This window comes from Rosa chinensis, chromosome 1 (genome assembly GCF_002994745.2).
Source record: "Rosa chinensis cultivar Old Blush chromosome 1, RchiOBHm-V2, whole genome shotgun sequence".
Lineage (NCBI taxonomy): Eukaryota > Viridiplantae > Streptophyta > Magnoliopsida > Rosales > Rosaceae > Rosa > Rosa chinensis.
This window is the reverse complement of record NC_037088.1, coordinates 42,065,412-42,075,987: the sequence shown is the minus strand read 5'-3', so window position 1 is coordinate 42,075,987 and position 10,576 is coordinate 42,065,412.

The following is a 10,576-nucleotide window of genomic DNA, read 5'->3' as shown; positions in this document are numbered from 1 at the left end:
TGTTTGTTTCAGCGATAGCCCATCATATCCAAAAGCAAATGAAGAGTCTTTAACACCATATGAACCAATAAGTGATACATTAGAGGATGATAAGTTCCAACTTTTTTGAATCGAATGAGGTCAGCCATTTATTGAAAAAGAAAGATTACAACAATATGATGCCAAAAGACATCAAGAAGAGAAGCAAACAATATGAAAAGAATACATATGAAATATAAAAACTTAATAACGCAAGAGCAGCAACGTCAAGACGCCACGCTGATTTTACACTACGGATTGCAGCCGTGTAGTGAATTGAGTAGTCGGTGGTTTGACTACCCATCGAACTCCAACACACAAAATGACATAAATCAACTTGGCGCCGGAATGAAGGCACTCTCCCACCTAAAGATCGAAGCCGGTCAAGGTTGTCAGAACATGACCATGTTGGCAAACGATCTTTCATGTACAAATACCATAGAATAGGGTCCTGGATCCAATACCAATAAAGCACAAGAGCCCCATTCCAATGTACAAAATAAACAGCCCACAAAAGATAAGGGGTTGCAGACCAAACCCAATGTCCACTCGGATCCCAGATCCGAAACCATTTGCAAACACCACTCGGATCCCAAATCTGGATCCAAAGTTGCGAGGGTCCAAAACCTGCTGTTCTTATCAACCAGTGCCGACCCCAGCCTAAATCCATCTGAGCCCAGAGCCCACCTGAACGATTCCCAGCCCCCACAACATCTGGCCAAACAACCCTGCCACCGGTGCCACTCCCCAAATCCGTCAATCCGCTAAACGATAGCCCGAGGACTGCCACACCACCCTGGCATCGAAGAACGTCGTCGTTGAGGACCCAAACCCGGACTCCAACCCCAGCCAGAAGAGATCCACCAGTGGGGTACGACACCTACACCGTTTAGCAAACCGGCCGGATGACAGCCCCGTTTTGGGCCCACGCAATCCCCACCTCTTCAGCAGCACCGCCGGGAAGAGGAGACCCATTGAGATCACCAAAGCTTCTACCTGGATCCCACTTTTCCCAGGAATCACCACCTACCTCCGAACTCGTACCAACAGAAATTTGGCTCGCCAACACTGCCCCAGCAGCACCGAAACTCCTCTCCAAAGATGCACTGCCTTCGAAGACAACGTAGACAAAGATGAATAGGCCGAAGCCTAAAGGTTTCTCCATGACTGGAGTAGGTGTAGGTAACAACGAACAAACGCCGCCGCACCACAAACCCTAGCAGAGCGCTCTGCTAGGTCAAACTAAAATAAGTTCCAACTTGAAACGTATTATATTTTGGTGAGATTTAACCACTTTCTTAATTTGTATGTAAAGAATTTGTTAGAATATCCATTTCTTTTGAAAAACATAAATACAGAAGTTTGGTTAAAATACTAGCTCCTACTCAACACTTCCACTTTTGAAATATGTATATATTAAAATCAGGTTAGAATACCATTTTTCATAATATGTAAAACGATAACATATTCCGTTAACATATCTTATATTGTCATTTCTACCCTATTGCGTATAAAATTTAAGACAAAAAAAAAAAATACAAATTCCAGCATCGCGCAGGTGAGCTGCCTAATTTCAATTAAAATAAAGTCTTCTCTTCTTTAAAAAAAAAAAAAAGTTAACGATCAAATAAAATAAAATCCTTGCAAGAAAAAAAAACGACATTAAATAAACAATACATGTTTTTGGGTAAAGAGATACTTGATTAATGGCAAAACCCACCATTACATACAACAATTAAATAAATCCATTCCCGTAAGAAACCTGCAAACCAAGGTTTAAGATACAGACAACTTTCCATCAACTTCAACTGCTCCGACCGCCACACATACTGATGAAATGTCAAAGAAAGCAGTCATCTTTAGTGGTCTGAGTGCCAAGCCCTCCCTTGGTCAGTTAACCCTGGATGATAATTGAAAAGAAGCCACAAAATCCCCGAAATCTCTAGGGCTAAACGCCCCATTTTTGGAGTCAATAAATACACACACACACACACACACATATATATAAGATATTATCCATGTGGCAAGAAATGAAAAAGAACCGAGAAATGGAAACCAACCAGTGATGCGGCAATGGCCGCAGGATGGTGGCCCTAAAGGGGCCACGTCTTCTTCTGTGATATACATGGTCACTTTCTTGTTGCAATCGAGTTTGATTTGGAGGTGCCACAGTTTTCTCTATCTACTGTGGATTACCAGATTATGAGTCATAATTTATGACACTACCATGCATCTTGAGAAAAGCTTCCATGTTTATGTGGAATTGGGGCCCAAGGGAGGGGTTGGCACTCAGACCACTGACGATGACTGCTTTCTTTGATGCTTCCGCAGTATGTGTGGCGGTCGGAGCAGTTGAAGTTAACAGAAAATTTTCTGTATCTTGAACCTTGCTCTGCACTTTTCTTAGGGGATATTTAATTGTTGTATGCAATGGTGGGCTTTGCCCTTAATGAAGTATCTCATTTACCAAAGTATTGTTAATTTTCTATTTATTTATTTACAGTCGTTTTTTTATTTCTTGCAAGGATTTTTTTAATTTTATTGTTAACTTTTTTTATTTACGGTCTGAGGGCTTGGCACTCAGACCACTGGTGACAAGATGATGATGACTCCTTGACTCTTCTTCTATTAAAAATTAAAAAAAGTTGAACCCTTTCTGAAAAAAAAAATATTTGAAGAAAAAATCAAATAATTTTCTAAACATTTTGGAAGGGAAAGAAAGACAAAAAATGATTGAAAATATGCATGGAAAATCCCTTATTTGTCAAAAGGGTGCAGATTGACAGAATTATGGATGAAAGATCTTTAATTTGACAGAATTGTGAACGCAAAATTTCCTTGACGGAAAATGTATAAATTGATAATTTATCTTAACCCTACCAATCTTTGTTAAAAAAAAATGTTTAGAGTACATTAGCTGAATTTGAATGACATGTTGCAATTAAGCAAAATAAAAAGGGGAGTAAACTTCACACTCTTTGTTTTACATTGTACACTTCAAATTTAGAGCCGAACATTTTAAAAAGGGAGTTTCTATTAATACCTCCAAAATTGGTATTTAGACATCCCCACTTAATAGACCTCCAACTTACTTTTATAAATAACCAATATGCTATCTACACCTCCCTAATTTTCCCATAATACTCATCATCCAATAATATCAATAAAAACTTTTTTTAGAGTGTTCTATTCATATACCTCCAAATTCGGTAGTTAGACCTCCATCAATTTTTGAACATTTCATAATATTATTTTACTCTTGATACAACTAAGCTAAAAAAAAAATAAAAAATTAAGCTTTCAGTTGATAGCTCTCTCTCTCTCTCTCTCTCCCCCCCCCCCCCCCCCCCCCCTTTTCTTATTGTTGTATTTTGTAGGCATATGCATCTTTAGAGGCCAAGAACAGTTCATTTCTTCAACTTCTTAAGTTTCCCTCGTTTCATATATTTGCTCGATGGAAACAGTACACTCCAATGGATGAGTATGATTTTAAGAGAAAGTGGTCTTGGTGTTTTGGTTAGAGAATATTGCATATCCGAAATTGACACTACAAAGTAAGGAACTGGTCTGTTGATTTCTCCACTGCATTGTAAGGATGAAGACCATAACAAAAACAAAAGGGAAAAAATGGCATGAGGATGACCGTTTGTTGATTTCATACCTCTAAAAGGGAAAAGACTTTTTAAATTTTTTTTTCTCTCTCTTTTGTGTCTTTATTGGTAATTGACATGAGTTGACAAAGTCAACTATCTCTTGAAAGAAAGAAAAAATGTTGTTGAAGGATATCGACATAATGTGTGCCTCTACAAACTAGGGTTTAGAGTTGTAATAGGAATGTGTTCTAGGTATTCAATTGTAATCAGATTCTATTACCTTTTTGGGTTCCTTGTAACTCCCTATTTAAAGGGCTCCTATTATCAATAATAGACACAATTCCATTCTCCTACAACACGTTATCAGCACGAATTCTAACCCTAGCCGAAAAAAATACCCTAAGCAGCCTCACCAAGAAAACTGCCGCAAGCAGCCTCACTGCCGCAAAGCCTGCAGCCTCGTCTGCAAGCCTACTGAAGCCTCTGCCGCCCTAGCCTCCTGCCACGCCTCCTGCAGTCCACTACCGTACCCCCGCTAGCTTCAACGCAGCCATAGCCCAGTCCGCTCCAGCCCTATCCCGCTCGACTCCCTGCTGCCCAGCCACACTCGGCCTCGCCTCCCTCCAGCCCGCGTTGCACACCGCTCCAGCCACCTCCTGCACACAGCCTGCAACCCTGCGCACCAGCCCGCCTACAGCCCTGCGCACCAGCCCGCCTGTAGTCCTGCGCTCCAGCCCGCAGCCCAGTGTCGCTGCCTGCCGTGCCACTGCACCAGCGCCCCCGAAGCTGCTGCCTGCCTTGCAGTTTCTGCCCCGCCACCTACAGATTAGGAGGAGGAAGAACAGAGGAAAGAAAGAAAGAAGAAGAAGACCGAAGGAAAAGAAAGAAGAAAAAAAAAGAGAAAAAAGAGAGGGGACCAGGCCCAAGAAAAAAAAAGAAAAAAGGAGAGGGGACCTGGCCGGCCTAGAAAAAAGAGAAAGAAAGAAGAAAAAAAAGAAGAAAAAAAGAAGAAAGAAAGAAGGAAAAAAAGAGAGGAAAGCCCAAAGAACAGACGGCCCAGAAAGAAAAAAAACACGCATGCTCCAACACGCGCGTGTCCTCAAGCCAAGAACCATCACGTAAGTTTTTGTGAATTAAAGTTGTTGTTTTCATGTAGGACAAAACTTGGCTGACCAGCCGTGGTCAGCCGTGGCTGACCAACACCAATGAGGACATGACATGTGTCCAATTTTATGTTATTTTAGCAGAATAATGGTACCCACAAGACTGTGGTGATGACGTTGGGTAGAGAGAGAAGAGAGAGGCAGCATTTTGGTATAGGAAGATAAAGTGAAATTGGACACATGTCGTGTCCATATTGGTTTTGGGCAGCCAAGGCTGACCATGGCTGGTCAGCCAAGTATCTTCCTTTCATGTATTTTAAATTCATTTTATTTTCTGCAAATATTAGAATATATGTTGCCAAATGATTTTGATATTTAACAAAGCGGAATTGTGGGGATTCACGCTTAACGAACTAAGAGTGTTCGTAATTAAACGAACTAAGAGTATTCGTGTGAACTAAGAGCGTTCACAATGCTTGGACTAAGAGCGTCCGTCAGCATCAAATTGTGATCATATTAAAACATTATTGTTTGGTCTAATCCAAAAGAGATTCTTGGAAATTGATTTCTTGGTAGCATAGCTCGGAAATCTTATTGTTTTAGTTTTCGTGGAAGTTTAACTCCGAAACTAATATATCTTCTCTTCTTATTTTCAGGATGTCGAATGAACCTAGACTCGCCTTTCCCATGCTTGACTCAATAGGCTCGGATTACCACAGTTGGGTAACCGATGTTGAGAACCATCTCACTTCAAAGGGAATATTACCCATAATCTAGGCACCTAACCCGGATCTTGTGTTCGTGCGAACACCTACAAAGCATGCTCAACCAGTTATCTTGATGCGACGCCATATGGACAAGGCACTCAGATTGGAGTATATGTCGATCAAGAATGCAAGAGAGCTATGGGTAGTGCTAGAAGAGCGCTTTGGCAATGTCCAAGATTCCCTCCTCCCTGACTTGAAGGTTCAATGGAACAATCTGCGCTTTGCTGATTTCAAGTCTGTTGCTGAATATAATTCAGAAGCTCTTCGCATACAGTCCATGTTGAGGTTTTGTAGACAACCTGTCACAGAGCAAGAGTTAATTGAGAAAACTCTCTCCACCTTCCCCGTTTCAGCCATTGTGGTATTAAAGCAATACCGTACTGAAGTCAATGCTGGACGGATCACGAGGTTTCATCAGCTTATCAATGTTATATCTGTAGCTGAGAAACATGATAACATACTCATGAGGAATTATAATTCAAGGCCCATTGGAACTAAGAGCGTTCATGAGGCGAATTATAGTGCACCAAAAGGAGGGCGCAAGGAGCAGTACCCTAAGAATGGGGGATATGAGGGACGTATGGGCCCATATAACCGCCCTAACCAGGAAGGAAACCGCAAGTTTGGTGTGGATATACGTGGTGGTAATGCCACACATGGGAGAGGAGGTCGTGGTATCCCTAGCCGTAATGGTGGCGCCATGGGTTATGATGGTGGCACCAACCCTCCTAGGGAACGCCGCAACATGCACCTTAATTAAAGGGAGGCAACCACAATGATGAGTGTCATCGATGTGGATCAATTGAGCATTGGTTCAAGCAATGCAAGGCAAGCAAGGAACTAGCTGAAAGATACAGGGCATACAGGGACCTGAGAGAGCAAGAAGTGTACCTTGCAGAAGAAGAAGAAGATGGTGGAGATGTCAATCTCACTATAGAGGACTTCAAAGCTGAAGATGAAGTGCACAAGGATGCAACATACTTTGATTAGATAAGTCCTTTTATTTTTCCAAGAACTTTTGTAATGGCAATTTGCCTTAGTCAATAAATGACAATTGTATTAACTCTTTCTTATGTGGCGGACCCAATAAAATGTGATGTCTAGGAAAGTCATTGAGATTATTGGTACTTAAGAGAGCCTCGCTCCACCAACGTCTCTCTCTACTTTCCTGGTCATATTTGATTGAAGTTACCAAACGGATAGAGTGACTACAATGTGTCTTACTTTGATTTTACTTTGGATTAGATTTTGGAAACTTTGATGTAATCATTGGCTATTAATAAAGTGTCAATTCTTTTACTTAATGTGTTGGACATACCTTAATTCGAACTTTATAAGAGCTAATGGTTTTCATGTGGAAACACATTATGAGAATGGACAGAGTTCCTTTGCATCACCTCTAATGACTACGAACATAAACGAGTATTAGAGAAACTTATGTGTCGCTCTAGTGGGTTGTATGCAACCACTATTTGAGTTATTGAATCCAACCATATCATGAGAGACAACTTATGGGATTTTGACACATATAGGCTTTGACATGATGATCCGTGTATTAAAGACTTTACACGGACATCCATTTTCAGAACGAAGAAAAGTAAGAACCAAGAATTGGTTCGAGGAGCTGCACATGCACCTCATGGGGCCATGATTGTGCAAAGACCGGCCATACATGGCCGGCGCCGCCTACCCCCTGCGGCAAATACATGGCATTGACGCCATAAACTCCTCTCTCTACTTCTCAAGTCTATTGTGACATTATGTGTTACACCCCGTATCCAATTACTTTTTTTTTCTGAGTCTAAAGGAATTATTATACGTTTTACTGTCTTTGATTTCAGTTTTTATCAATTAAGGGGTTGCTAGAAGTTGACTTTTTATGGGTTAACAATTTGAGGAAATTTCCTTCACGTAAGTTGTAGGGGATGTTAAACTGAGTCCGTGGACATGTGGTACACTTAAATCGGAGTTCGTATGTGAAAGTTATAGCTTAAAATGTGGAAGTTACTGTTTATGGTAATAAAAATATATATATGGAAAGTTACCACTGTAGGTTTCCATTTTCGGAAACCCACAGTAACTCTCTCTCTCCTCTCCCCCGACCTCTTCCTCATTTTCACCGATTTCTTCTTCCTCCTATTTCTCCCTTTTCCGGCCGACCCATGACGGAATTCGGGCATCCCCAAGCTCGTCTCCTCCCCCTTGTTGCATACGTGGTGGTGTTTTGCAGAGATTTGGCCGGAGGAGCTCGATTTTGAGCTGTGAAGGTTACTGTAGCAATTTGTGGTTTTTGCCGATTTCCTGGGATTCCGGCCACCTCCGGTCACCAAACGGACATCGAAGGTTGGGTTTTTGCCAAGGATTATTTCCCCTAAGGTCTTGCATTCCAATTTGCAGTGTAGAATGAGAATCAAGAAGAACCCGATTCTAGGGTTCTTGGGTTTTCTGGGCTCGTGTTCAACGACCAAATTGGAGCTCTTCAAGGTAAAATTGGAACTTGTTGTAGTTGTGAAAAGTATTGGGTCTGTTGAGTAGGTGGTGCTGCCAAAATTTGGTGGCCATTGGTGGTGGTTGCCGGTGGCGCGTGGGCCCACGCGCGGCCACTGTGGGTGGCGCGTAGAGCTGCGTTTTAATTACCGTTTTGGTTCCATAAATCCTTTAATGATTGTAGAAGTTTATACATGAAGTTTGGTGGAAATTGGAGGAAATTACGATTGAGCATGAATTGTTGATTATCGATTTACGTGAATTCGATCACCTATTTTCTTTTAAATTCACTTTAGAATTTATATATCGATGAATGAATATTATTGGAGAATTACGGATGGTTTCGATGTGAATTAAGGAGTTAGAGTTTGAAGGGGGACGTTTTAAATTTCAATTTCTAATATTCGTAAAGTTAATTTCCATCCTGTGAATATATTTTTTATGAGTGCTATTCATACGAGAGGAGTATTCGTAAAGTTAATTTCTAATATATTTTTTATCCGTCCTGTTAATTTCTAATATTCGTAAAGTTAATTTCCTTCCTGACGAGAGGAGTATTCGTACGAGGAAAATACCGAGCGATGTCAGGATTGATCATACTGTGAGTGGACTTTTATTTTCAAAGAATGATGCATGCATTTATTTATTTGTTTCTGAGATGATAATTTGTTTATCGTATTACTTTCTCGAGCATATGGTTATTTTCTGAAATGATTTTAGATATTTGATTATTTGAAGATTTCATGGCGTGCGGGGTCACGTCATTGGAATATGCTTATTTTCTCTTATTTATTTTTGAATTTGAGTTTATCTTGGCGTGTGGGACACGTCATGGGAATTCTTTTGCGAGAGTTGGGGAAGCCTTATGTATTTATGATTTTACTGTGGTTTTCGGATTTTCTTTTGCCATACTTTGGGTGACTTATCATTGCTAGCTTTGATCTTCCGCCTTTGTGGCGAGGTGATGGAATCACCGAAGCCCTCCGCCTTTGTGGCGCTGGTTACTGTCTCTGTGACAGTAATTCTGAAGCCCAGTATCCTATCGCTACACTTAGTGGCGTAAGGGTATATTACGGGAGTAATGGGAGTAATTTAGCTGGGGAGGCTATCACCCGAGCCTGGGAGGCTCACTTGTATGACTATCGTCTTCCCCTACTCACTTTACTATTTTTGATTAGCGGGGCTAGTTCGATTTTCGTTTAACCAGCGGGGCTGGTCTTATTTTCTTGAGTACCGAAGTTTCAATCTTTTCATTTAGTTTTTGACTAGTGGGGCTAGTCGGTTTTTCTTGTACAGAACTTCTCTTGTTTTGTTTTTCTTAAACATTGCACGCATCGGGAGTTTATAGAGAAATAAATGGGGAAAGTATAAAATTTCTTTTGGTTAAAATTGTTTATTTTTGTCCACTCACGCTAACTTGTTTTCAATACTTTTCCCCTGGGCCCTTCGGTTTCAAATGCCCAGTTTACAGAATTGCTGCTCGGCGTTCGGGAGTGAGCCATCACATTCCGTAGGTTACTTGTTTAACCTACTGTACTCTATGTTAATTTACATCGTAGAATTGCTCTGATTACTATGGGATTTGTGACCCAGACTTGTAATGAATTATATTTGAGATCTACGACCTAACTTTGGTGAATTGTGGTAACTTAAATCTTGGAGTTTCTTAGACTTGAAGTATTTGATATACTATTATTCTCTTTGAGTTTGAGTTGGTTGAATTATGGGAGTAGGGTGGCTCCAGGAGTATGTGATTGGAATTTTTTTTTGGAAGTGAAATTTGTTTTCCACAGGTTTTTGGGTTGTCCATTTTTAAGGGAGGTTATGCCGAAATTTTTGGTAAACCTTCTTTAAAAGTGTGTCCCGCAGGGCCACTTCGGATTTCAGGGTGAAATCCGGGGCGGGCCTTGTCATTATGGCTTAACCAAAACCTTCATTAGTTGATTATAAAGCCCATGTTTCGTTCTGTAAAGCTTGTTATTTAGGATTGAGACCATCCAATGCAAAGGAGATTGAGGAAATAATTCCATTCTTACAAAGAATCTAAGGGAATTCTATGGATTTGATCAACCAACTTGCGGACTGTATAGATGTTTTATGGTGTTGGTTGATACGCAAACACGCTGGTCACGTGTTGTGCCATTATCCACTCGTAATGCTGCTTATACTACACTCCTAGCACATAACATATGGCTACGGGCTCACTACCCAGATCATCCCATTCAGTCAATTTGACTTGATAATGCTAGAGAGTTTACATCGACAATTTTCGATGACTATTGCTTATCATTGGGTATTGATATCAAGTATCATATTCCCATGTACACACCCAATTGGTCTCGCGGAAAGCCACCATTAAACGACTACGATGGTAGCCCGGACATTGGTAATGCGCACCAATATTTCCGCTTGGGTTATGCAATATCGCATACAGCTATGCTAATTCGTCTACGACTCATAGCAGCCACTCAACTTTTATTTGCGTTACAGCTAGTAACTGGGTTCGAGTCTAATATCTCGTATTTATGCATATTTGAGTGTGCGGTTCATGTGCCAATTGTGCCGCCACAGCGCATCAACATGAGTCATTGCAACGAATGCATATATA